The sequence below is a fragment of the Leucopleurus acutus genome, assembly GCF_964270905.1.
Source record: "Leucopleurus acutus genome assembly, chromosome: 5".
Taxonomy (NCBI): Eukaryota; Metazoa; Chordata; class Mammalia; order Artiodactyla; family Delphinidae; genus Leucopleurus; species Leucopleurus acutus.
The window spans coordinates 80,747,306-80,775,072 of record NC_139147.1 but is presented as its reverse complement, the minus strand read 5'-3'; the positions used below and the strand labels follow the sequence as shown (position 1 = coordinate 80,775,072).

General features: G+C 43.9%; 1 protein-coding gene across 4 annotated transcripts in view; it reads left to right on the top strand.

Moving 5' to 3' along the window:
* ST6GAL1 (ST6 beta-galactoside alpha-2,6-sialyltransferase 1) overlaps positions 1 to 27,767 on the top strand; it is a 147,805-nt gene that overhangs the window by 11,049 nt on the left and 108,989 nt on the right. For 3 of the 4 annotated variants that reach the window (XM_082840528.1, XM_082840529.1, XM_082840535.1), the window contains exon 2: positions 15,321 to 15,459. The gene's annotated coding sequence lies outside the window, so the exon portion shown is untranslated. Of the gene's footprint in view, positions 1 to 15,210; positions 15,460 to 27,767 lie in introns of those variants that run through there. The other variant, XM_082840530.1, reaches the window with a different exon arrangement.

Below are 27,767 nucleotides of genomic sequence, written 5' to 3'. Positions count from 1 at the left end.
GATCTCAGACTTGATTTGCAGCAGAAGCAGAACTTGAGAACATGGAGAGGAAATATTTACAGAGTTCCAAGGGAAAGGTCGTGTGACTGAAGACTTTTACACTCAATTACATCACTCTGTAACAATAAGGCAGGTAGCCATTCTCATCTCTTCATATAACACATATGAGCCGTTCATGGGAAAACCTACTTGATGATGAAAAAGATTAGTCAAAAGCACCCTTTGGAAGGCATGGTGATAGGTCATTTGGAGAGCCCTTCTTCTACTCAAATAGAGAAAACCTTAGCATGGGTGGGCTGTAAGTCTAAGGAACAGAATGGGAGGAAGTGAAAAGAGTGTAATGGAAATGGAGAGCTGAGGGAGGGAGTGGGAGGACTTTAGGTGCTAACTTTCCCTCTCTCACACTGTCTAAGTAGGGTGTTAGTATCATGGCTCCAACCTCTCAGTTCGTTTTTTTAACCCTTTATTTTAATTTTTAAAATTTTATTGGAGAAAAGAATCTAAAAAAGAATGAGTAAGAGTGAAGTAAGTCAGAAAGAAAAAGACAAATACCGTATGCTAACACATATATATGGAATTTAAGAAAAAAAATGTCATGAAGAACCTAGGGGTAAGGCAGGAATAAAGATGCAGACCTCCTAGAGAACGGACTTGAGGTTATGGGGAGGGGGAAGGGTGAGCTGTGACAGGGCGAGAGAGAGTCATGGACATATACACACTAACAAACGTAGTAAGGTAGATAGCTAGTGGGAAGCAGTCGCGTGGCACAGGGATATTGGCTCGGTGCTTTGTGACAGCCTGGAGGGGTGGGATAGGGAGGGTGGGAGGGAGGGAGACGCAAGAGGGAAGAGATATGGGAACATATGTATATGTATAACTGATTCACTTTGTTATAAAGCAGAAACTAACACACCATTGTAAAGCAATTATACCCCAATAAAGATGTTAAAAAAAAAAAAGAATGAGTATATGCACATGTATAACTGAATCACTTTGCTGTACACCTGAAACTAACACAACATTGTAAATCAATTATTTTTTTTCTCTTAAACTTGGAGGAGTCTTTAAGGAAATAACATCATTTTGATGTAGAAAAATTTATTAAAAGTTCAGCTTTTCCTCTATTTTACTTTTCTGTATAATTAAAATTAAATTAAACAATAAAAAACCCCAGCTGTTGTATTAAGCAGTCCCACCCATTCTTCTTTCATGCATTCTTCCATCCTCCACACTTCTGTTCAGATGTAAATGTAGAGACATGCAAGGAAGGATATTAATCTATTTTTTTTTCCTGGATGCAGGGATCCTGGGTGATTTTTAGCTCTGTATAATTTTGTGCATCGATTGATTTAAAAAAGTAATGAGCTGGTCTTATTTGTTTTTGTCTTTTTTTTCAGTGTTTTACTTCTTTAATCTTTTTTTTTTCTTTTTTAAATTGAAGTGTAGTTGATTTACAATGTTTCAGGTATACAGCAAAGTGATTCAGTTATATATATATGTGTATATATATATGTATATATTCTTTTTCAGATTCTTTTCATTATAGGTTATCAAAAGATATTGAATATAGTTCCCTGTGCTGTACAGTAGGACCTTGTTGTTTACCTATTTTATGTATACTAGTGTGTATCTGTTAATCCCAAGTTCCTAATTTATCCTTCCCCCCAACTGGTCTTATTTGAATCAAACCACTAAGGCTAATTTAAAAGGCATCATTAAATACTAATGCTCAGGGTGTGGGGAGTGAGGTGGGAGATACAAATAGATGAACAAGGCCTTGTTTTTTCACGGAGAAGTTGGTGAGTCAGTTACGTGAACACCGGACTCTAGGCAGAACAAAACACTTTGTAAATTAGATGGACACTTGGGGTGTTGGGGTCCCTAGGACAGTGGGGAAGTTTTCACAAAGGAGATAGTGTTTGAACTGGATGTTGAAGGATGAGAAGAGTCCCTATAGGTGGAGGATGGGAGGCAGGGCATTCCTGGCCTGGAGGCAGCAGGAGTACCAGCAGGGAGGAGTGAAAGTATGTGGTGTGTCTGGCTAACCCTGGGTAATCTATTGTGGTCAGGGAACAGAGGGTGAATGAAGGAATAGCTATTGTTCATTAAGTGCCCACAGCGTTCCAGGTGTGACACATAGATCTCTCTAGGCTGCCCAACAGCCCTACAGAATGGTGATAATTATCCCTACTGTGCCGATGAGGAAACTGAAGCTGAGAGAGACTTATCTGCCCAAAGTCACTCAGGGGTAAGACTGATTGAACCCCCTGAGCTGTCTGTACTCCAAAGCCCATATAGTCTCTCTCCTGTGCTGTGATTTGCAGGGCACAGAAGATCTGAATTAGCCACCTTTGTGAAACATAACATATACAAATACAAATAAATATCAAAACATTTTTATAGGTAAATATGTTTTATGTATTTCCATACACGCAGACCTATGACAGCCATATATTGCTTGGCCAAAAAGTTCGTTCGGGTTTTTTCCGTGCCATCTTACCGAAAAACCCAAAAGAACTTTTTGGCCAGCCCAACATTTTGCGTGTAAATTTTCTAGGTAAATTTTTAGGTAAATATAAATCCTAAATTGTGGTTCGGACTCTACTGTCCAGAAGCTGTGTGGTCGCACGCTACTCAATTCGAACTCCAGTTTCCTGATTCATAAAAGGGAATAATGATTCTGGTGCCGCCTCCCCTCAGATTTGTTTCTGTGTTCCAGTTAGATCATAGATGTGAAACGACGAGAAAGTATAAAAGTATAAAAGAGCCACACAGAAAGGTTTGTTATTGCTGACACACCCCTCGCTCTTCTGAGAGCTTACAGACATCTGTTCGAGCACCCACAGGTGTGTGTAAAAACTCTCACAGTCATGGACATGGTCCTTCAGGCTTGCAACAAACAATGTAGTCAGCCAGCCAGAAGCTGTGCTTTCCTGGTTCAGATAACCAGCTGGGGGCTGTGGAGGGAGCTGGGGCGGCCTGTTGGGGGGTGGCGTAGAGGGAGGGGAGCGAGGCAAGCAGTCTGTCTGGCTCCCCCCACTGCAGGGTGTGGGAAGGCTCCTGCCTCCCTTCCTGGTTGCTAGGTAAGTCTGGGCCAGAGTGGAGTCGGGATGGCTGTCAACAGCTTGGTGATTTATACCGGGCAGAGGAGGGTGTTTCAGACATGCCAGGCTGCAGGAAGGAACGTTGGAGCTGCCAGGCGAACAGGCCCCTGCCACGTCTATCTGGTAGAGGCTCCTGGTCTGGAAAAGGGACAGGAGGGACAGAGTCGTCAGGGGACTTTGGAGCAGACTTTAGGAGTGCTAGGAGTACTCATGAGGACAAGATGAGGACTCTGGCCCCAGAGAAATTGGGCTCTGATGCAACACGTCAGAGTGGACGGGCAGCCAGCCCTTGGCACTGGGCTAGAGTGGCCCAAGGCAAGTTACTTGTGCTCCAGGAAGGATTAGGATTGTTCCAAGGTCTAGGTTGGGGCCTGGTGTCCTCCTGGGGGCCCAAAAGCCCTGTTGCGTGTATCGTGTGTGGGGTGGCAGTGGTGGAGGTTTTAGAGAGAGCCAAGCTACGCCTTACTGACGAAGAGATCACTTCCTTCCTCACCCCCCTGGCCTCTGCTCTGCCCAGACAGGCCTTTTAGCTCAGCCTCAGCTCAGGATGAGTCCCTGAAATTCATGCCACCCAAAGCAAAGAGAAGACCTTTCATCTCCTACACTGTACTTACTAGATTATATGAAGTTAGCTATGTTCGACGGTGTCTCCCCGATGGCAGGGACACTGCGGGGGTTCTCTGCACAGCCCCCTGCCCTTAGGAGGCCTGGTGGACTGAGCTCAGCCTTCCCAATGCTCCCCGCCCCCACCCACCTGCTGAGACCAGGATGCGGTCCTGAAGTGCAGGTGCTCTCTAGGTAAAGCCAAGGGTGAGAGCACATGGCAGGAACACCCTGGGGCTCCGCTGGGCCCTTCTGCCCCACTGAATAGTCCTTCTTCTACCTGTCAGTTCCGGCCTTGGGAGTGAGAGACAAGCAACAAGGCGAAGTAGGGAATGCCCTCTGGGCTGATCCGTGGAGCTGAGCCCTGGCGGCCAATCAAGTTTGGGACCTTGCTCTACCTTTTCTTATCCCGCTGGGAACCAGGGGCGTAGGAGTGTGTCCTAGGGGTGAGAGGGAGGAAGGCGGTGAGGGAGCTCTGAAAAAAGCAGTTAGGCTGAATCATCTTGTATCTGAGCAGACTGCAGGATCGCCTTTGTCAATTGTATGCTGTTGGGAGGATGCTGGCCCAGGGCGAGAGCGGGGGGTGGTTAATGACGATGGCGTTAGGAATAAATCCCCAGAAGATGTTTCCTGCTGGAGGGCTTGTGGCGGTTCCTTTTCTGCTCTACACAATGCACAGTTTATTCTGGCCTGTAGATTTGGAGGAGAGGAAATAACAGGTAGGGAGGAGACGGATGAAAGCTGCCTCTTAGGGAAATGCTTCTGGGCTCGGAGGGTCCCACCCTTGTCTCCCAGCCAGTCCAGGGGACTCACAGTGGGAACGCTGGGAGGCAACTCCATCACCATCTGTAGGGTCACCTTTCTCAGAAAGCCCCGAGGTTGAGAAAAAAATCATAGGCTTTGCAGCCAGACAGACTTGGGTTTAATTCCAGATGTGCCACTTCTCAGCTATGTGAATTTGGGAACTTCACTTCTCCGACCCTCAGTTTCTCCTCTGCAGTCTGTGTTCATCATTCCTGCCTCATAGCATTGGTGTGAGTACGATGTAGTGATTAACCTAGGGCAGCATGTGACTAGTGATGAATAAATGGTAGCTCTTTTCAATATTGCAGCACTTCTTAATAGTTATTCTCAGTTATCGGTCACCTAGTGGGCCAGACACTCTGCTAAGCCCTGGGGAGATGAGGATACATGAGACCCAGTCTCTCCCTGGAGGACCCTCCGTCTAGGAGGACAGACAGGCACGTGGGATCAGGGACCAGATGAACAGGAGCTGCACGAGGTGCTTTGGGAGCAGGAGGCAGGGGTGGGGTCAGGGAAGAAGAGGTGAGACCCCAGCAGGAGGCGTTGCCGGGCAAGTAGAATGGAGGGTGTTTCAGACATGCCAGGCTGCAGGAAGGAACGTTGGAGCTGCCAATTCTCCCCGGAACTGCAGCAGCAGATAGGAGGAGGTTCACAACTGGGACTTGTCAGTAGATCCACGCGTAAGTGGGGGACAAGAGCCAATAGTAGGGGCTCCCCCAGCAGGCGAGCTCACAGGGCTTCTGCCCTCTGCTGGCATTCGATCCAGGGCAGTCTGGCTCAAGATAGAGTCTGCAGTCTATTTTTCCAGTGGTGGGGTGAACATGGACAGGGACCCAGCCTGGCTGGACTGGGGCACTTAACATCACAGAGATCTCTCCAGGCTCAGGGCTGGGATCAAGGGTAGACCTCCCTGGAGGGAGCAGAGATGATCACCAGACAGGAATTGCAAACATGGAACCTACTAAAATAGAGGCTCCAGGTGGTGTGGACTGGAGGGGCTTCATGAAACGCTGGCACAGAACTGTTGTATTAACACTGGGACACTGGCAGGGTAGGAGGGGTGGCCTGGGATTTCTGCAGTTGTTGGGAAGCCCAGCGACCCCATGTGCAGTGCTCAGTGTTGCATAAAAAGAACCAGAAGGGGACCTCCTCGAGATTCAAGGATATACATTTGTGGTTTTAGTTATTTGCAAATGATTTCAAAACCCTATGATGTACACTAATTGGGTGAATCATTTGGATGAGATAAAAGCAAAATTATATTTGCTACAAGGATGGTTTATATCACTTAGCTGGTGATATAATAAACATAGCAGCTTTCATTTACTGAGCTCACACCACCATCCTGACTGGTCTCACTCTAATTCATGACCATGACCCTTAAGTGGACTTTGGAGTTGTCAGGTCCTTACTCTTTGCCTTTGATCCAGGGGTTCTCAACTCTGGCTTCCGTTATCATTAGCTGGGGAAGATTATAAAAAGTACTGCTGCCTGAATTCCACCCCAAGCTAATGAAATCTAAATTCTTGTGGGGTGGATCTGGGTATGAGTATCTTTTTTTAAAGCTCTTCATTTATTCCAGTGGGCAGCCTTGGTTGAGAACCACTGCCATCCTCTCCAATCTCCATGACTATTTCACACTTTTTTCCCTCTTTAAATTTTTAACACCTCCTCTCCCATCTCTATTCTCAGTCGAGAAACTTATTTCCCACTTACCTGAGAAAATAATGGCAAAGGAGTGCTTTCATACCTGCCCACCATCAAATCTCTGCCCATTTATTCTACTTTCTGCCTGTTGCTACGGATGATGCTCCTTTTTTTTTTTTTTTTTTTGCGGTACGCGGGCCTCTCACCGTTGTGGCCTCTCCCGTTGCGGAGCACAGGCTCCAGACGCGCAGGCTCAGCGGCCATGGCTCACGGGCCCAGCCGCCCCACGGCATGTGGGATCCTCCCGGACCGGGGCACGAACCCATGTCCCCCACATCGGCCGGCGGACCCGCAACCACTGCACCACCACGGAAGCCCGATGCTCCTTTTTAAGACCAACCCCTCCACTTCTGTATTGCATCTTGTTCCCTTCCTTAGTTAAGGACTTGACTCCGCAGTTCTACCTTCTCTTTACAATGTTCCTCTCTTTATGGACCACTCCCATCTGCCCCCCGACACCATCTGTCTATCTGTGGCAGCTGTTTCTCCCACTGACCCCACACATATGCACATACACATCTTCTCCTGACCGCATCTACCCCTCCAGCTACTGCTTCATTCCTCTTCTCCTTGAAAGAGTCATCTGCACTTGATCCCTGCAGTTCCTCTTTTCTCAATTTCATTCAAACTCAGTCTAACCAGTGTTTTTTGCCTCCATCACTCCATAAAAACTACGCCTGTCAGGTTTACCAGTGACCTTGGTATTGCCAAGTCCAACGGTTAAGTCTTAGTCCTTATCTTGATTTGTCAGTAGCATTTTATATAGTTGATCACTCTGTCCACCTTGAAAAAGTTTCTTTTTCTGGTTCTGGAACATCACCCTCTTTGGTTCTCTTCTGTCACTGGCTTCTCCTTCTCAGTTTCTTGTGTTGGCTCATCTTTGCTTGTTCACTTTGGAGCGCTCCCGGGAGCAGCCCTTGAACTTGGCCTCTTCTCTGTCCCCTCAATCCCTGGAGATCTCCTACCATCTGAATGCTGACAACTCTCAATGGGTAGCTGCATCCCAGACCTTTCCCCCGAACACCACACTCATGTTAACCATCCAATCAACAAGCCTCCTTACATGTCTAACAGACATCTCAATGATGACAAGTCCATGGCTGAAATGCTGCCATTCTCTCTCAAACAGCCTTCCCCACTTCAGTAAATGACAGCTCCATCTTTCCATTTGCTTGGGCTTAAAACTGTGGAGGCACCCTTGACTCCGATTCTCTTATGCTGCACCCAATCTGTCAGCAAACCACACCAGCCATGCTTGCAAAATACACCAAGAAACTGACTGCTTATTTGATCCACCAAATTCACACTGGTCCAAGACAGATCAATCTCTACTTCTAATTTTTAGAGTAGTTTCATACCTGGGCCACCAGTGGTAGTGTGTCATTTTTCCACTTAAAACCAACAAAGGCTTCCTATTGCACTTTGCAAAGCCAAAGTTCCTAGAAGGGCCTCCACGGTTCTGCATGAGCCAGCCCGCAGGTCCTCCCAGGCTAAATTTCCTGCTCTTTTCCACCTCTTAATTCTGCTTCACTTTACTGACCTTAATCCTTCAACATAAAGCACATTTTTACCACAGAGCCTGTTCCCTCCACCTGGAACACCCTTCCTTCATATATTCCCATTGTTTTCTCCATCTCTTCCTTTAGGTTCTATTTCAGTGTCACCTTATTAGAAAGGTCGTTCTGATCACCTTACATAAGATAGTAATCTGGTGCCTGTTTCTTCCCCCATCACACCTGGCTCTCTCTTTCCCTTTTATCCTGCTTTGTGTTTCTTCTATGGCACAGATGGTCATCTGACTTATTTATTCTGTCTCTTCTCACTAGGAAGTTGTTTTTTTGAGGGCAGGGACTTCATCTCTTTTGTTCGTGATTGTTCTCCTAGGGCCCAGAGCAATGCCTTAGGAATAGTAGGCACAATACCTAATTGTTGACTAAATTCAACTAAATCCACACAACGGCACTTCAAAATTAGTTGGAATAACCCACGATTTACAGATGAGGAAATTGTAGCTCAGAGAAGTTAAGTAACTTTTTCAAGGTAACACAGCTTGCTAGCATAGAGACTCAAACCTTCCAAGTGACTGTGTTATCAGACTGTCTCCCTGTTAAGCCTGGCCTTTCCCCAGCACCCACAGCTCAACTTACCTCATTTTTTCCACATCTCATTGCAAGCAGGCAGCCCCACAGAGTGACAAAATCCTTGTGAAAATGCCACAAGTGTGCCTGGAGGTGTAGGAGGTGTATAGGAAATGCATACACAATCCCTTATTTGCAATACCCAAATCCCCAAATCTGTGAAAAACTACATTTTATTCTTAACCCATTTGGTGGCAAAACCTGATCTGGACTAATGTGAGGGTATTTATAGATCCTTGTTTAACGTACTTGGTTAAAATATTTATTGTTTTGTTGCAGAAATATTAATCCATGTAATTATGGAGAGTTGCCCTGCTACTGCTGCAGGTCTTTAGGCAACATATTGCTTTTCTAAAATAGGAAAAATTGTGAGTTCTGACACTTATCAGGCCCCAGAGATTCCTGATATGTGGTTGTGAACCTGTGTTCATGCTTTCCTAAATGTCTGGCATTTGAAAGTATGCCTAAAAAAAAATTAAAAATTTTTTTTCCTGGTAACTACAATTTATTTTAAGGACTTTTCCAGGAACAGACTCAATTTTACGATCTGATTAAGATCAAGCGCAGCAGGCCAAGCTGAGGAGGGCATGCATGAGATGCCATTCTAAAACACAGGGCGTGCATAAAAGTCTACATACTGAACAGTGAGACCACCCCTTCCCCAACCTTCCTTTTTTGTTGTTTCCAACAGTGCTGGCAAGCTCGGGTTATGAGATTTCCCTAGTCATGAGATTAGTCTATGATTAAATTTAACAGCCTAAGAGGAAAGGCCTATAGATATTGATATTTACAGTTCTTCAAATAAAATGGAGAGATTATTTTCAATCCCCTTCTGTTAAGGCCCACCAGTCCAGCAGCCCTGCCCAAGCACACAGAGCTTCTGGTCAACTTTTTAGTGTATCACTTTTCTTCTTTTTTTTCCTTCTCTCTCTCTCTTTTTTTTTGGCCGTGTGGCTTGCAGGATCTTAATTCCCTGACTAGGGATCGAACCTGCGCCCTTCCCAGTGAAAGAGTGGAGTCCTAACCACTGGACCGCTGGAGAGTTCCCAGTGTCTCACTTTTAAATTTAAGGTAGAGATCAACTGATATCTGAGAAAGTTTGAAACATGAAAGAAACCAAAAGAGACAAACAACAACAACAACAGCAACATAAAAGTATCATAGAGACAAGTGAAGATATTCCATTAATAAAATAAAGACTGAAATAAAAGGAGTATTCAGAGAATAAGAGAGAACTCTTGGAAATTAAAAGTATGTTAGCAGAAATAAATGAATCGGGAGAGGGTTTGGAATATGAACTTGAAGAAATCTTGTAGGAAGTCAAACAAAAAAAGGCTATGAAGTGAAAAATAAGAAAGGATCATTCTAAGAAGTTCAACGTCTGAATAGTAGGACTTACACGGAATGTACACAAAAGGAATTAATCAAAACACACCACATGGCTCCATGGTTCAGGTGTGAACAACAATTTATCTGGTCATAATAATGTAACTTCTGATGCTGACTTAATAAAAAAACAGTCTAAAGCTATTAGGAGAATGTGGGACGGAGAAGAGTTATGTGGGGTGTGGCAAAAGAGAACTAAATCCTCCTGTTCTGTAATAGGAAGTCAGTAGATAATATCTAACATTGAAAAAAACAGAACCATATAAGCATGCTATTTAGACGCACTGATGTAACCCCAGAAATAGATAAAAGAGTTGAAAGTTGTTGCATTTGAGCAGCAGAAATTAGGGGGGTGGAGGGGTGGGACAGGGCCTGAAATCATGTATGCAGAGGGCTTAGCGTCGCCCCACGTATCCGCACTGGCACCAGAAATAAGCACAGTCAAAATGGAGTGACTGTTCGCTACAGACGATATAGTGACAACACGGTCAAAGTTCTGAGCTAGAGCACCCTCCTTTGGATACTTTGCATACGGCAGTGGCAGAAGAACTTCCCCTTTCTGGTTCTTTGAAAATAACTTCCTACGCCATTTCTCTTTTTGTCAGAACCTGTGTATTCAGTGCTCAACTCAAATTTAATTTCAGCTCTTTTATTGAAAGAGCTTGGCCTAGCTCTCCGCTAACCCACGGAAATAATCCATGAAGTCTGCTGATTTTAACAGAAGTTCTTACAGCATCTTGGGTGTAGTGCCTTCTGATTGGACTGCAGGGCTCAGCAAACTTGTAGTGACCCAGATCCTGGAATGTTTTAGGCCCAAGGATTGATAAAAGCTCTTAGCTCACTTAGCTTCCAAGTCCAAACACAATCAGGACAATCGCTCACATCTCAGATAATGTGGATTAATGGATCCAGGGTTAACAGGATTACTTATCTTTTACCCCAAGGCTCCTGTGTGCTTGTGGTGATTGCCCATTTAAGCCAGGGACCTGGGGCCAGGGCCCTAACTCTGTGACAAGTTAACCCATTCTCTCACTCAAAACTGAGTCCTTTAGTAATGGTCTTGCCAGGAGGATACTTACCAGTGGGGATGCTAGGGTGTGAAGTTCTTAGTGTGTGTTCTTGGCTCATTTTAGGAACTTCTTTGGATCTGGGTGGGGTCTCTAAATCCTGGCTCTGGCCTGGGGTCAGGGCCTACCTCTGAAGGAAATGCTTGCTGGGGGCATGAGGGAGTTCATGAGGACAAGGCAGCCTGTCATGTGTCTGCTCTCTTCCTTAGAGTCATGTTTGGGTGCTTCTGGGTCTGACTGAGCACAGAGGAGGAAGGGGATTAGCTGAGAACCTGCCAGGGACTATAAGGTGTGCAGAACTTGTGGGCAGGAGTGATGGCAGGGGGAGATCAAGCAGAGAACAGACCCTGAGTATGAGGAAGGAGGTGGGTGAAACTTCGGCTGAGGGAGAGTAGTGAAACTACATCTTGATGTCAAGCCAGTGACCCTTGCAGGGTAGGAGGGAGGTCAGGGAGCAGAAGTGGTGTCCTGCATTAAATGGGTGCTGTATTAAAACTACAAGGAAGCACATGAATCCATAGGGGGCTCAGAGACAAGGGGGATGCAAGAAGACCCTGGGATCGAATGTGTAGCACTCGTAGGGTGATAGGAAGTGTTGGCATAAGCCACTTAATAGAAAATTCTTATAATACAATAGGAAAACCTGAAGTTTCTACAGCTCTGCTATTGTTTATTTCTCATGTTTCTGCAATGCACAAGATACACTTGCAATCCAGAACTGTCCTTTCCCGTTACCTCATCTATCAAAAGCCCAGCCACAATGTTTGGAAGAAAGTTAAAAAAAAAGGCTTTTGAGCAGCCACAATAGATGGCTAACGCCCTATCACAAAGCCACGCACTGGGTCATGGGAGAGCCCCTCTGGTCTCACAGCCCCATACGGCTTTTAGTGAGTCAGAGGCAGCTGGGACCCTTGGGCCGGTCTAAACCAAGCTCTTCAGAGGTCTATTGAAGGGATTCAGGGAATGCTTACAGGAACAAAAATAGGAAGTACAGACGAGCCTCAAAGCCACTGGAAAGTTCCTAACCATCCGCCTTCTCTGGGCTGCACGGTTTCCTGTTTGCCTCTCCGCAGGCCTCTGCCCTGTTCTCTTTGTAAGACCAGCTTCCTTTCCTTCTGCAGGGCCTCGCAACCCCATCACCTGATCTTGTGCATGGCATTTGCTTCTCATATTGTGCCCACTACCTTTCCTTTAAGGGAACTGGGTCTACCACCAGTTCCCTTATTTATGGGTGAGTTGCTTTCATTTGTTTGTTTATTTATATTGACGTATAGTTGATTTACGATGTTGTATTAGTTTCTGGTGTATAGCAGAGTGATTCATCTATATGTGTATATATATATATCCTTTTTCATATTCTTTTCCATTATGGTTTCTTAGAGGATATTGAATATAGTTCCCTATGCTATACAGTAGGACCTTGTTATTTATCTATTTTATATATAGTAGTTTGTATCTGCTAATCCCAAACTCCTAATTTATCCCTCCCTCCCTCACCCCCCTTTCCTCTTTTTTTTTTTTGCGGTACGCGGGCCTCTCACTGTTGTGGCCTCTCCCGTAGCGGAGCACAGGCTCCGGACGCGCAGGCTCAGTGGCCATGGCTCACGGGCCCAGCCGCTCCGCGGCATGTGGGATCTTCCCGGACCGGGGCACGAACCCGTGTGCCCTGCATCGGCAGGCGGACTCTCAACCACTGCGCCACCAGGGAAGCCCATTCTGCCCATTTTTTGATTGGGTTTTATTTTTTGTTCCTGTTGTTATTGAGTTGTATGAGCTGTTTATGTATTTTGGAAATTAAGCCTTTGTTGGTCACATCGTTTGCAAATATTTTCGCCCAGTCCATAGGTTGTCTTTTCCTTTTGTTTATGGTTGCCTTTGCTGTGCAAAAGCTTATAAGTTTGATTAGGTCCCATTTGTTTATTTTTGCTTTTATTTCTATTGCCTTGGGAGACTGACCTAAGAAAACATTGCTGTCATTTATGTCAGAGAATGTTTTGCCTATGTTCTCTTCTAGGAGTTTTATGGTGTCATGTCTTATATTTAAGTCTTTAAGCCATTCTGAGTTTATTTTTGTGTATGGTGTGAGGGAGTGTTCTAATTTCATTGATTTATGTGTGTCTGTCCAGCTTTCCCAACACCACTTACTGAAGAGACTGTCTTTTCTCCATTGTACACTGAGTTGCTTTTAGGTCAGAATTCCACCCTTTGTCCATAAGCAGAAGCCCAAGTGTGTGAGCGGGTGGGGTAGCAGCAGGGTAGGCAGGTAGAATGACTTGCCTATTTGAGTAATATTGGAGGTCTACAGGCCATCTTCCAAAGGATTTAAAAAACACTAATAGGACCCTGCATTTCCTCATTAGTCTGCAGATTTCTGTGTGGCTGGAGTGCACGGTACATGGGGTGGAGTGGTGGGGGGGGCAGCTGGGAAGGAACATGAGATTTGGGTCCCCAGGGTCTTTGCCTGGGTCACAGGGCCACAGAAATCCCTTCAGTCTGTTTAGACAAATTACTCGGGGAATTATCCATTTCTCACTGAAGGTTTGGCCTAGAGCAAAAGGCAGAGGCTGGCTAGAGAGAGATGTTGAGTGGGGACCTGCTTTGTGTTAATGAGGCAGGTGGGTCACCAGCCCCGTAGTCCCCCCATCCCGGGGGCACTTTGCTCCTCTTCTCTGGGGAAGGCTCTTTACTGGCAGCCTCCCAGGTGGCCACCAGCTCAGCTCTGTTTGCAGGTAGAGACCTCTTCCTGGCCTGGCCCACTTTCCCCACAGTGACTCTGGCTCCTGGTGTTTTGTTGGCATTAATTATAGACAGCAGCAAAGTGCCCAGATGCCACAAGTGACTTTTTATTTTTCCATCTCACCTGATGCCTTTGTTGTTTGCTCTATTCTGCCCTGAATCTTTGTGAAATCTTGACATTTGCAACCCCTCAAATGGCTCACTTCACCTTTAGTTTCATCTGATGTCAGTTCCCGTAAGCATCTGTGGTCTCACGGGCTGGCTCTTGTTTCTCTTAGCATCTCAGGGTCTCTTTCTCCTGGACACCATCCTTGCATATTACCACTCCTTCTCTCTTCCTTAGTGGATTTCTCACTTTTTCCCTCTTTACCAATTCTTACTTATGCACCGCCCCCCACCAAAACTTGATTAGGGGAGCTCATTTTCTCATCATAGATCTTGTCTTAACCTTGGGCTGAGCTGAGTGTGAGCATGAAGTATGAAAACTCAGACTCCCAGAACTCTAACTCATTTCCACTAGAAACGTTACACACGGTGAGCAAGAATGTGTGTGAGGGAGGGACTGGAGGAGAGGAGCATTAGAAGAATGGGCAGAGTTTTCCACTGCTGGGAGTTGATATGGTATAGTAGTCCTGGAGATAGCCTGCCAAGACTGTTCAAAAGCCTGAGAAATTTGGAAACTCTTTGACCCTGCAATTTGATTTCTAAGACTGATTCTTAAGGAAATAACCATGGATTTCCCCCAAAGATTTAGTTTTACGTACTATTTGTAATATGCAAAAAAAGTTGAAGATGACTTAATTGTCCAGCCTTTGAGCACAGGGGCATATACTACAGCTAATCAAATGATGCTGCAGAAGGCTACTAAATCATGTCTAGCTTTATTGGATCCTTGTAAAAAATCTGGATAACAAAATAAAACCAGGAAGGGGGGACTTCCCTGGTGGTCCAGTGGCTGAGACCCCGTGCTCCCAATGCAGGGGGCCAGGGTTTGATCCCTGGTCAGGGAATTAGATCCCCGCATGTGCAGTGAAGATCCCTGCATGCTGCAACTAAGGCCCAGCACAGGCAAATAAATAAATAAATGTTAAAAAACAAAGACCAGGAATGGTGTGTTATCTGTAGTCATCTGGGGTGGAGAAGAGTGGGTGACTTTTTCCTTCTTTTGACAATTATATTTTCTAAAATTTTTAGATTAAACATACGTTTCTTTGGCACTAAGAAAAACAACAGTTGCTTTAAAAACAAACGCTATCCACCCAGCCAACCACAATAATACACAGGTTGAAAATTTAGGTTCAGTTAAAAATCTTCCTCCAATAAATTCGGAACTGAATTCACATTTGTAACATTATAAACAAAATACTACAGGTCAAAGGGAGACCAAGTTGGATGCATTTGTTAATGGACATCAGTTGTCCACAAGCCTTAGATAAACACAAGACTCAGGGCCAGAACTGTTGCTTTCTTACCCTTGCTTTTCTTACCAATAATAGCAAGTAGCACAAGGATTAAGTGATTGTAGTAGAGTTTGCTTTGCTTCATCTGCAGCTCACTCTGAAATTGCTCAGCCCCAGAAGGGGTAGGTCTGGGTGAACAGATGGCCAGGTTGAGCCCTGGGAAGGAGGCTGTAGTTCTGGAAGGGGTTCTGAAGTGGCCGGAGTGACCAGGGGTGGGAGGAGCGAGGGTGTTTACCCTCCTGCGTGTATTAACATATGTGCCTCTGATGCTTAGCTGCCAACTTGGCTTTGCTTTTTTTTTTTAACTTCCTGCAGGCAGAGTAGAGTGAACTGTGTAGAGATCTGCAAAGAGCAGCTTAGAGAGAAGCAGTGAAGTCCTGGACCGCAGCTGAAATGAACTGGTCCACTTGAACCTGCCCAAGCCCTGGGGCAAGGCCTCTGTCCCAGCGCTGAGGTAAGAGCACTCGAATCCCAGCTTGGGGACAGAGAGGGCAGAATGCCTCCTGTTGTGGGGTGGTGAAAACCTCCTCTTCTCAGGCTCAGGAAAGAAGGGGCAGTCGTTTCTGGTTCAAACCATCGGCTTCCATCTCAGCCCAATCGGAGGCAAGGTCATTTGGTGGCTAACGAGGTTTTGATTTTTCAGACTAGGTCTTTTGGAATCTTAACAGGATGTTGTATTTTTTCAATTGCTGGTGAAATTTGAACTCCAAAGGGAATGAATTTATCCTCCAGGTAAGACTGCACCAGATTCAGGGGAATGCTTAACGTTGGTGCAGCTGCTCTGTTCTACGAGGGAAGTCAAACTTTCAGGAAACACACACACACTCTCTCTCTCTTTCTCTCTCTCCTATCCAAGGAAGATAGAGTGACAGAAATTACGTGGGGAGGTTGTTGGAAAACATTCCATTAAGCTCACTGAAAAATGACTTTAAGGGACATCCCTGGTGGCACAGTGGTTAAGAATCCACCTGCCAATGCAGGGGACATGGGTTTGATCCCTGGTCCGGGAAGATCCCACATGCCACGGAGCAACTAAGCCCATGCGTCACAACTACTGAGCCTACGCTCTAGAGCCCGCGAGCCACAACTACGGAGCCCTCATGCCACAACTACTGAAGCCTGTGTGCCTAGAGTCCGTGTTTCGCAGCAAGAGAAGCCACTGCAATGAGAAGCACGTGCACTGCAACGAAGAGTAGCCTCAGCTTGCAGCAACTAGAGAAACCCTGCACACAACAACAAAGACCCAACACAGCCAAAAATAAATAAATAAAATAGAGGATACAGGGCATGCAGGTCTTCAAGGGCCTGGCTCAGGTTCTTTTCCATGGCCATGGCAGGCTCCTTAACATCCAGGGTTTTGCCCAGTTCATCTTGGGACAGCTTTTGCATGTCCTGGAAGAGGGCACAGTCACTGTGCTGGTTTTGCATCTTCAAGAGATGCTGGGCGCCCTCAAGCTTCTCCACAGCGGACTCGTGGAAGAAGTGACCCACACCCTCCAGAGCCGCATCCCTGAGGGAATATAGAAGCCCAGAGAGAGATGACAGAGGAGTAAGATGTGGAGATCACCTTCCTCCCCACAAATACATCAAAACTACATCAACATGTGGAACAACTCCTACAGAACACCTACTGAATGCTGGCAGAAGACCTCAGGCTTCCCAAAAGAGCCGTGTGGCTGACAGGGTCTTGGTACTCCAGCCTGGTGTCAGGCCCGAGCCTCTGATGTGGGAGAGCCGAGTTCAGGACATTGGAACACCAGAGACATCCTGGCACCAGGTAATATCAATCAGCAAGAGCTCTCCCAGAGATCTCCATCTCAGTGCTAAGACCCAGCTCCACCTGATGGCCAGCAAGCCCCAGTGCTGGACATATGCCAATCAACTAGGAAGACAGGGACACAACCCCACTCATTGACAGAGAGGCTGCCCAAAATCATACTAAGTTCACAGACACCCCAAAACACACCACAGGACACAGCCCTGCCCCCCAGAAAGACAAGATCCAGCCCCATCCACCAGAACACAGGCACCAGTCCCCTCCACCAGGAAGCCTACACAACCCACTGAACCAACCTCACCCACTGGAGGCAGACACCAAAACCAACAGGAACTACAAACCTGCAGCCTATGGAAAGGAGACCCCAATCACAGTAAGTTAAACAAAATGAGAAGACAGAGAAATACACAGTACGTGAAGGAGCAAGGTAAAAACCCACCAAACCAAACAAGTGAAGAGGAAATAGGCAGTCTACCTGAAAAAGAATTCAGAGTAATGACAGTATTTTGGAGAGTAAATCCAAAATCTTGGAAATAGAATGGAGAAAATACAAGAAATGTTTAACAAGGACCTAGAAGAACTAAAGAGCAAACAAACAATGATGAACAACACAATAAATGAAATTAAAAATTCTCGGGATGGAATCAATAGCAGAGTAACTGAGGCAGAAGAACGGATAAGTGACCTGGAAGATAAAATAGTGGAAGTAACTACTTCAGAGCAGAATAAAGAAAAAACATTCTAATTATAGGGGTCCCAGAAGAAGCAGAGAAAAAGAAAGGGCCTGAGAAAATATTTGAAGAGAGTATAGTTGAAAACTTCCCTAACACGGGAAAGGAAATAGTCAATCAAATTCAGGATGCACAGAGAGTCTCATACAGGATAAATCCAAGGAGAAACACACAAAGACACATCAATCAAACTATCAAAAATTAACTACAAAGAAAAAAATATTAAAAGCAGCAAGGGAAAAGCAACAAATAACATACAAGGGAATCCCTATAAGGTTAACAGGTGATCTTTCAGCAGAAACTCTGCAGGCCAGAAGGGAGTGGCAGGACATATTTAAAGTGATGAAAGGGAGAAACCTACAACCAAGATTACTCTACCCAGCAAGGATCTCATTCAGATTCGACAGAGAAATTAAAACCTTTACAGACAAGCAAGAGCTAAGAGAATTCAGCACCACCAAGCCAGCTTTACAACAAATGCTAAAGGAACTCCTCTAGGCAGGAAACACAAGAGAAGGAAAAGACCAACAAGAACAAACCCAAAACAATTAAGAAAATGGTAATAGTAACATACATATCGACAATTACCTTAAATGTAAATGGATTAAATGCTCCAACCAAAAGACACAGACTGGCTGAATGGATACAAAAACAAGACCCATATATATGCTGTCTACAAGAGACCCACTTCAGACCTAGGGACACATACAGACTGAAATTGAGGGGATGGAAAAAGAGATTCCATGCAAATGGAAATCAAAAGAAAGCTGGAGTAGCAATTTGCATATCAGACAAAATAGACTTTAAAATAAAGACTATTGTAAGAGACAAAGAAGGACACTACATAATGATCAAGGGATCGATCCAAGAAGGAGATATAACAATTGTAAATATTTATGCACCCAACATAGGAGCACCTCAATACATAAGGCAAATGCTAACAGCCATAAAAGGGGAAATCGACAGTAACACAATAATAGTAGGGGACATTAAAACCCCACTTTCACCAATGGACAGATCATCCAAAATGAAGATAAATAAGGAAACAAGCTTTAAATGACACATTAAAGAAGATGGACTTAATTGATATTTATAGGACATTCCATCCAAAAACAACAGAATACACTTTCTTCTCAAGTGCTCTATTCTCCAGGATAGATCATATCTTGGGTCTCACATCAAGCCTTGGTAAATTTAAGAAAATTGAAACTGTATGAAGTATCTTTTCTGACCATAACGGTATGAGACTAGATATCAATTATAGGAAAAAAAATGTAAAAGATACAAACACATGTAGGCTAAACAATACGCTACTAAATAACCAAGAGATCATTAAAGAAATCAAAGAGGAAATCAAAAAATACCTAGAAACAAATGACAATGAAAACACGACGACCCAAAACCTATGGGGTGCAGCAAAAGCAGTTCTAAGAGGGAAGTTTACAGCAATACAATCCTACCTCAAGAAACAAGAAACATCTCAAAAAAACAACCTAACCTTACACCTAAAGCAATTAGACAAGAAGAACAAAAAAACCCCCGAAGTTAGCAGAAGGAAAGAAATCATAAAGATCAGATCAGAAATAAATGAAAAAGAAATGAAGGAAACAATACCTAATATCAGTAATACTAAAAGCTGATTCTTTGAGAAGATAAACAAAATTGATAAACCATTAGCCAGTCTCATCAAGAAAAAAAGGGAGGAGACTCAGATCAATAGAATTAGAAATGGAAAAGGAGAAGTAACAACTGACACTGCAGAAATACAAAGCATCATGAGAGTTTACTACAAGCAGCTCTATGCCAATAAAATGGACAACCTGGAAGAAATGGACAAATTCTTGTAAAAGCACACCTCCTGAGACTGAACCAGGAAGAAATAGAAAATATAAACAGACCAATCACAAGCACTGAAATTGAAACTGTGATTAAAAATCTTCCAACAAACAAAAGCCCAGGACAGATGGCTTCACAGGTGAATTCTATCAAACATTTAGAGACGAGCTAACACCTATCCTTCTCAAACTCTTCCAAAATATAGCAGAGGGAGGAACACTCCCAAACTCATTGTGCGAGGCCACCATTACCCTGATACCAAAACCAGACAAAGACATCACAAAAAAAGAAAACTACAGGACAATATCACTGATGAACATAGATGCAAAAATCCTCAACAGAATACTAGCAAACAGAATCCAACAGCACACTAAAAGGATCATACACCATGATCAAGTGGGGTTTATCCCAGGAATGCAAGGATTCTTCACTATACACAAATCAATCAATGTGATACACCATACTAACAAACTGAAGGGTAAAAATCATATGTTAATCTCAATAGATGCAGAAAAAGCTTTTGAAAAATTTCAACACTGATTTATGATGAAAACTCTCCAGAAAATAGGCATAGAGGGAACCTCCCTCAACATAATAAAGGCCATATATGACAAACCCACAGCCAACATCGTTCTCAATGGTGAAAAACTGAAACCATTTCCTCTAGGATCAGGAACAAGATAAGGTTGCCCACTCTCACTGTTATTATTCAACATAGTTTTGGTAGTTTTAGCCACAGCAATCAGAGAAGAAAAAGCAATAAAAGGAATTCAAATCGTAAAAGAAGAAGTCAAACTGTCATTATTTACAGATGACATGATACTTCACATGGAGAATCCTAAAGATGCTACCAGAAAACTACTAGAGCCAATCAATGAATTTGGCAAAGTAGCAGGATACAAAATTAATGAAGAGAAATCTCTTGCATTCCTATATTCTAATGATGAAAAATCTGAAAGAGAAATTAGGAAACACTTCCATTTACCATTGTAACAGAAAGAATAAAATATCTAGGAATAAACCTACCTAAGGAGACAAAAGACCTGTATGCAGAAAACTATAAGACACTGATGAAAGAAATTAAAGACAATACAAACAAATGGAGAGATATACCATTTTCTTGGATTGGAAGAATCAACATTGTGAAAATGACTCTACTACCCAAAGCAATCTACACATTCAGTGCAATCCCTATCAAATTACCAATGGCATTTTTCACAGAACTAGAACAAAACATTTCACAATTTGTATGGAAACACAAAAGACCCCGAATAGCCAAAGCATTCTTGAGAAAGAAAAATGGAGCTGGAGGAATCTGGCTCCCTGACTTCAGACTATACTACAAAGGTACCGTAATCAAGGCAGTATGGTACTGGCACAAAAATAGAAATATAGATCAATGGAACAGGATAGAAAGCCCAGAGATAAACCCACGCACATATGGTCACGTTGTCTTTGATAAAGGAGGCAAGAATATGCAATGGAGAAAAGACAGCCTCTTCAGTAAGTGGTGCTGGGAAAACTGGACAGCTACATGTAAAAGAATAAGATTAGAACACTCCCAAACACCGTATAAAAAATAAACTCAAAATGGATTAAAGGCCTAAATGTAAGGCCAGACACTATAAAACTCTTAGTGGAAAACATAGGCAGAACACTCTATGATATACATCACAGCAAGATCCTTTTTGACCCACCTCCTAGAGAAATGGAAATGAAAACAATAATAAACAAATGGGACCGAATGAAACTTAAAAGCTTTTGCACAGCAAAGGAAACCATAAACAAGACAAAAAAACAACCCTCAGAATGAGAGAAAATATTTGTGAACGAAGCAACTGACAAAGGATTCATCTCCAAAATATACATGGAGCTCATGCAGCTCAATATCAGAAAAACAAACAACCCAATCCAAAAATGGGTATAATACCTAAATAGACATTCCTCCAAAGAAGATATACAGATTGCCAACAAACACATGAAAGAATGCTCAACGTCATTAATCATTAGAGAAATGCAAATCAAAACTACAATGAGGTATCACCTCACACCAGTTAGAATGGCCATCATCCGAAAATCTACAAACAATAAATGCTGGAGAGGGTGTGGAGAAAAGGGAACCCTCTTGCACTGTTGGTGGGAATGTAAACTGATAGAGCCACTATGGAGAACAGTATGGAGGTTCCTTAAAAAACTAAAAATAGAACTACCATACGACCCAGCAATCCCACTGCTGGGCATATACCCTGAGAAAACCATAATTCAGAAAGAGTCATGTACCTCAGTGTTCATTTCACACTATTTACCGTAGCCAGGACATGGAAGCAAGTGTCCATTGACAGATGAATGGATAAAGAAGATGTGGCACATATATACGATGGAATATTACTCAGCTGTAAAAGAAACGAAATTGAGTTATTTGTAGTGAGGTGGATGGACCTAGAGTCTCATACAGATTGAAGTAAGTCAGAAAGAGAAAAACAAATACCGTATGCTAACACATATATATGGAATCTAAAAAAAAAAAAAAAAGGTTCTGAAGAACCTAGGGGCAGGACAGGCATAACGACCCAGATGTAGAGAATGGACTTGAGGACACGGGGAGGGGGAAGGGTAAGCTGGGCCGAAGTGAGACACTAGCATGTATATATATACACTACCAAATGTAAAATAGATAGCTAGTGGGAAGCAGCACAGGGAAATCAGCTGGGTGCTTTGTGACCACCTAGAGGGGTGGGACAGGGAGGGTGGGAGGGAGTGGCCAAAGGGAGTAGATATGGGGATATATGTATACATATAGCTGATTCACTTTGTTATACGGCAGCAACTAACACAACAACATAAAGCAATTATACTCCAATAAAGATGTTTAAAAAATAAATTGTTGGTGACCTGAAATTGGCTATAGTGGGAAAATTGATACCACAGAAATTAGCCTTTGCTGCAAACCAGGGCTTTTTTGTTTTGGAGATTCAGATTACCAGCACACCTCTGGTTCCAGTGCTTGCTCTACCCCGGACATGCTGGGAGGCATGGGGCAAGTCCCTTCACCTGTGCATCCCTTGATTTCTCTTCTGTGAACAGTAGGTGCTCAATAAGCATTCGCTGAATAGATGAATAAGGCTGAGGTTCTGTTCTTATTATTCCATAAGTTAAGGTCCCATGAGACAGTGAACATGAAGTGTTTTTCATATTGTGAATTTCCCTGCCTGTGGAGGGAGGGCTTTAATTGATTGATGAGCCTTTTGTGTATTGATGAAGTGAAGTTGGCTGACACTTCCCTTTTTGGCTCTCGCCTCTTGGGAAATCTGTGAATTACTGACACCCTTTCATAAGGGCAGATGAAAACTCTCCATTTACTGACCGACATCTGGGGCAAATTTCCTTCCTGGAAGAATCAAGAAGTCAAGAGTAGCGTGAAAAGGAAGCCCTGGCCCTGCTGGGTATGAGAGCCAGGGCTGAAATCAGAGCTTTGGACGCACAAGCTTTGATGGTGGGGTGGGGGTGGAGGAGGAGGGGCGGGTTCAGCGGAGCAGGGGCACTTCCTGCCAAATGTGAATGTTAAACAAAAGCCTCTTTCTTCAAGGCCCTGCTGTCAGCAGATTAGCGCTAATTAAATTAGCATAATGGAGCCCCCGCCTCTGCCCTCTCGCTCTGCTTTTTTCTGAACCTTCTGGCTCCTTTTCCCAACCTCCTTTAACTATCTTGAAAGAGGGGATGGGGAGAAGGCAGGGCATCAGTTAAGCACCAGTGTACTGTGTAGAAGTGTAGTTTGTAAAATTACAGAAGTGGAAAGGACTATAGGGGCCACCTGGTGCCACACTTTCATTTTAAGAAGCCAGTTCACACAGCCATGGTTATCGGTGCCTGAGGTGAAGGTGTGTGCTCCAGGGGAGGGAGGGACATGGGCTGGTGAGACGGGCACTGCTCCTGAGGCCACTTGCTCACGGAACCTTTGCGTGTCCCTGGCACGGGGACATGTGGGTGTTCTCCAGGTGCCAGCCCTGTGTCCCCCTCCTCAGCCCCTCCCCTGTGTCTGCTGCCCCAGCCCCAGTGCACTTCATGACGTGCCCCTCCAGTGCACTTGGAGTTAAGTCTTCTTCCTCATCAGAGGCTTGGCTTTCTAGGTCAGTGAAACCAGTTGAGAAGATGTTATCTGAGGATATTTAAAGTATATATACACAAGGAAGGGTAGAGAAGGGCGTTGACTGATCTCACGGTGGTTCCAGGATCTGTGCTTGCGATCTGGTCTCTAATTCTGCAATGACCTAACAAGGTGGGTATTTCTATCTCCATGTGGCAGATGTAGAAACTGCGTCTCAGAGGTAAAAGAGACTGACTTGCCCAAGATTTCACGATTCAAAAGTAACAGAGATGTAAACTAAGCCTGTCTGTGCCCTCTGCAGCTTCTCAAAGTTCCTGAGTGTTCTTTATAGTAAGTACTTGCCCCCCAGTACTTGTTCCCCCAGGCTCCTTTCCCTCATCTCTGAGCTATGGGAACAGCTGCAGCTCAAAGTGCTCGGAGCCTTATGAAAAGCTTCACTGTTCCTTTCAAACCCCAATGGCTGTTCCCTGTGCAGTAACATAGCATCAGAGTGAGGGAGCATTCATAGAGTGCTGAAGTGTAGTCCCCTCATTCATGGGATGCACCAGGCAGTGAGGAGGATTCTCCTGGTCCCAGGCCTCTCAGACAGTGAGAAGTTGGGGGGGGGAGCTTCTCGGCCTCTGTCCTCTCAGTGCTCTTTGCAGGGGAATGTACCGAGTTAGGTCTGTTTGGTTTTCCTCCATGTTTAAACAAGAGATTATTCCTCTGGTAAGAGGGATTTAATTCAGTTTTATAGATATTTACTGAAAGCCTGCTGTGAACCCAGCCAAATATCCTGGCCTGTTTGGGCAAGAGATTCTGGCCCAGCCTTGGGCACACGGATGTGACAAGGGACACGGGAGGAGCTGCCTACATCAGAATATGAATTAGGGCTGAAAGAGTTCCTTGGAGAGCTAGTTGGTTGGCCTTCACGTCTTATATCTGAGGGAGGGGGGCCCAGAAAGGGAAAGGGCCTTGTCTGTGACACAAGTGGAGCTGGAGTCTGTTCTGAATGTCTGGTCAGGGTCTGTCCCACCAAACCACTCTGGCTGTAGAGGGAAGAATGTTCAGGGGAGGAGGTACAGCCCGCTCTCTGCCTTAGCCTGTCTGGCCCAGTACTTGTGATGGGCTGGGCTTGACTGTTAGAGGAATTTGTGGCAATGGCAACCCAGCAGGGAGAGGGTGTCATCTCAGTGATGCCGGAGATCCCCTGGCATCCCAGTGATTCTTTCAGATTCCTCCTCGAGGCCTTGCTTAGGACAGGGGTCTTCACGCTGGAAAGTCACTATTGTGGGAAGGCATCACAATGCAGAGAAGAGTGCCCCAGCTTTGAAGACGTTTGATCTGGGTTTGAGCCTGGCTTGACCGTAGCTGCATGACTACCTCGCCTTTCTGACTGTTTCCTCATATGTAAAATGGGCTGAATAATACCTACTTTGAGTGAAGATTAAAAATTATTTTTATAATGTTCTTCCCATAAAGTAGATGCTTATTAAATGATACCCATTTTTTTCCATGCAGCTCTATTAAGGTATAATTGAGAGACAAAAACTTGCATATATTTAAATTGTACAATTTGGTGAGTTTCGACATATGTATACAGTTATGAAGTTCTCCGCACAAGTCAGGTTAATGAGCATAACCATCAACCCCTCAAGTTTCTTCCTTCACCTAATCCCTCCCTTCTGCGCCTCTCCATGTCCTGCCTCCCATTCCTAGGCAACCACTAATCTGCTTTATTGCTAGAGATTGGTTTGCATTTTCTAGAACTTTACATAAATAGCACAATACAGCATATGTTTTTCTTACAGTCAGCATAATTATTTTGATATTCATCCATGTTTGTGTATCAGTAGTTCATTCCTTTATTGCTAAATAGTGTCTCACCATATGAAAATACCAAGATTTGTTTATCCATTCATCCGTTGACAGAGTTTTGGGGTTGTTCCCAATTTTTGGCTGTTAAAATAAAGCCTATATATATATATATATATAAATTTGCAGCAATGTGGATGGACCTAGAGATTATCATACTAAGTGAAATAAGTCAGGCAGAGAAAGACAAATACCATTTGATATCACTTACATGTAGAATCCAAAAAAATGATACAAATGAACTTATTTACAAAACAGAAATAGACTCACAGGCATAGAAAACAAACTTATGGTTACCAAAGAGGAAAGTGCGTGGCGAGGGATAAATTAGGAGTTTGGGATTAGCAGATACAAACTACTACGTATAAAATAGATAAACAACAAGGACCAGGGATGTGTATGGCACAGGGAACTCTATATATTCAGTATCTTGTAATAACCTATAATGGAAAAGAATCTGAAAAACAATATACATATATATATATATATATATACATATACATATAACTGAATCACTGCTGTACACCCGAAGCTAATACAACATTGTAAATCAACTATACTTCAATAAAAAGGTGTTCCGTTTGAAAAAAAGCCACTATAAACATTTGTGAAAAATCTTTTGTGGGGCATATGCATTCTTTTTGGGTGAATACCTAGGAGTAGAATGGCTGGGTCATATGGTAGGTGTATGTTTAGCTTCTTAAGAAGCTGGCAAGCTTTTTTCTAGAGCAGTTGTACTAGCTTATACTTCCACCAGCAGCGTATGAGAGTTTAAGGTGCTCCACTTCCTTGTCAACACTTGGTGTGGTCAGTCTTTTTAGTTTTAGCTATTCTAATAGGTGGGTAGTGATAGCTCATGGGTTTATTTGCATCTCTCTGAAGATTCATGATGTTGAGCATCTTGTCATGTGCTTATTTGGCATCTGCATATCTCCTTTGACGAAATGTCTGTTCAGGTCTTTTGTTCATTAAAAAAATTGGATTGTCTTCTTAGGATTGGATTGTAAGAGTTCTTCATATATTCTACAGACAAGTTTTTTAATTTGCAATATATTGCAAATATATTTTGCAGTTCTGTGGCTTCCACGTAGTGGGAGGCAGTAACACATAAACTAAGAATTACAATTCAGTTGACTAGTGCTGTGCTCAGGAAGTACAAAGGAAGATCAGTAATCTTAGCATGGGAAGTCAGGGAAGCTTCCAGGATGCAAAGGTCTGTGACTTGGGTCTTAAAGGAAATTATAAGTTAGCTAGGCAGGGGAAGGGCAGTCTAGGTAAAAGTTTGTATGTGCAGAGGCACGGAGATACAGAATGTCATGGTGCATACCAAATTGTAAGTCATTTGATTGGAGCCCTGGGATTTTTGGAGTAGAAGGATGTGGGCTGGAATCCCAGATGCCCTCTTACTGGCTGTGCACCTCGTTTATTTATTTATTTTTAACTTTTAATTTGGAAACAATTATAGATTCAGGGGGAGTTGTGAAGATAGTACAGAGAGGTCTGGTGTATCCTTCATTTAGTTTCTTCCACTGGTTTCATCTTATACAATTATAGTACAATATCAAAACTAGGAGTCTGAGGTTAGTACAACTGTGTGTGGAGCTGTGTCATTTTCTCATATGTTTAGATTAGTGGAGCCACCGCGGTAATCAAGGTATGGAACTATTCCTCCACACAAATGTCTCTCTCATGCTACCCATTCATCATCACGCTGGCCCAGCCCTTTCTCCCTTTTCCCATCCCTATAATTTTGTCATTTTGAGAGTGTTCTGTAAATAGAGTCATATGATATGCAACCTTCTGAGACTGGCTTGTTTTCACTCATCATAATGCACTTCAGGTCCATCCGGGTTGTTGAGTGTACCAATAATTTGCTCTTTTTTACTGATGAGTGGTATTCCGTTGTATGGATGTATCACAGTTTCACTATTGACCTAATGAAGAACATTTTAGTTGTTTCTAGTTTTTGACTATAACAAATAAAGCTGCTATGAACAATTGTGTACAGGTTTTTATGTGAACATAAACTTAATTTTTTAATTGATTTTTAAAAATAAATTTATTTATTTTTGGCTGCGTTGGGTCTTTGTTGCTGCGCGCAGGCCCTCTCCAGCTGCAGCAAGCAGGGGCCACTCCTTGCGGCAGCGTGCGGGCCTCTCACTGCAGTGGCCTCTCTTGTTGTGGAGCGCGGGCTCTAGGCGCGCGGACCTCAGCAGCTGTGGCTCGCGGGCTCGAGCACAGGCCCAGAGGTTGCGGCGCACGGGGCCCAGTTTCTCCGCGGCATGTGGGATCCTCCCAGACCAGGGCTCAAACCCGTGTCCCCTGCATTGGCTGGCAGAGTCCCAATTACTGTGCCACCAAGGAAGCCCATATAAATTTAATTTTTCCAAAAAAACAGAAGCCCAAACATTTTTTCTGTATTTTTCCAGGATAAATGCTGAGTTGTATGGCAAGTGTAT